We start from the raw sequence: 1,109 nt of genomic DNA, 5'->3' as shown, positions 1-1,109 counted from the left end.
CAGTCACGCCCCCCGCCAGAGTCACCGTGGTTTCCCAGGTGAGGACGGTGTCCCGTGCAGCTGACGGAGGTTGCGTCAGCGCTGCTGGTTTCTAACGTTTTAATGTCTCCGACAGGAAATGCAAGAAAACGTGAAGAAATGCAAGAACTTCCTCGCCACGCTCATCAAGCTGGCGTCCCACAACTCGCCCTCCCCAGATACCTCCAAGAATGTGAAGGCCCTGGTGCAGGACCTACTCGTAAGACACTCTTTAGTTTGATTGGACTTGATCTAACGAGGTTCTGTGTGTCCTAAAGAGGTTCTGTGTGGCATGTCCTAAAGAGGTTCTGTGTGTCCTGTCTAATGAGGTTCTGTGTGTCCTAAAGAGGTTCTGTGTGTCCTAAAGAGGTTCTGTGTGTCATGTCCTAAAGAGGTTCTGTGTGTCCTGTCTAACGAGGTTCTGTGTGTCATGTCCTAAAGAGGTTCTGTGTGTCCTAAAGAGGTTCTGTGTGTCATGTCCTAAAGAGGTTCTGTGTGTCATGTCCTAAAGAGGTTCTGTGTGTCCTAAAGAGGTTCTGTGTGTCATGTCCTAAAGAAGTTCTGTGTGTCGTTTCCTAAAGAGGTTCTGTCTCCTGTCTAACGAGGTTCTGTCTGCTGTCTAACGAGGTTCTGTCTGCTGTCTAACGAGGTTCTGTGTGTCCTAACGAGGTTCTGTGTGTCCTAACGAGGTTCTGTGTGTCCTCTCAGGATGCTAAGATTGAGCCTGAGGAGTTCACCACTCGGCTGCAGGCTGAGCTGAAGTCCTCCCCACAGCCCTACCTCATCCCCTTCCTCAAGGTACCGCCACACTCATGAGTACACAACTACAGTACTGTTACTATGGATACCACAGTCATTAACACTGTCCCTTCTACCATCACAGCTCCTTCATACAGTTTAAACCAGTACTCAGTAGTCCAGTACTGAAGCGTCACCTGCTCATCAGCAGCACTACAAGTGCTTTAATACCAGTTCTATCTTCTTATATATTTCTTATATATTTCTTATTAGTGCCACAGGTGCTCAGCTCCTCTACAGCTAGAACAGCTGAGAGGAGTGTATCAATTAATATTCCTCAGGCTTATTATTAT

The 1,109-nt window shown here is 47.7% G+C and overlaps 1 long non-coding RNA gene across 1 annotated transcript; it reads left to right on the top strand.

The window, feature by feature from the left end:
• The first annotated feature begins 2 nt into the window (after window positions 1–2).
• LOC111649585 (uncharacterized) lies at window positions 3–823 on the top strand. Its single transcript, XR_002760310.2, has 3 exons — window positions 3–38; window positions 116–238; window positions 727–823. It is a non-coding gene; the product is annotated as an uncharacterized LOC111649585 (long non-coding RNA).
• The last annotated feature ends 286 nt before the right edge of the window (window positions 824–1,109 follow it).

Source organism: Seriola lalandi, unplaced genomic scaffold (assembly GCF_002814215.2).
Source record: "Seriola lalandi dorsalis isolate HSWRI2012SDOR001 ecotype SW California unplaced genomic scaffold, Sedor1 jcf7180001964756, whole genome shotgun sequence".
NCBI classification, from domain to species: domain Eukaryota; kingdom Metazoa; phylum Chordata; class Actinopteri; order Carangiformes; family Carangidae; genus Seriola; species Seriola lalandi.
Note: the sequence above shows the minus strand (reverse complement) of the source record. Positions and strands in the feature narration are given on the sequence as shown.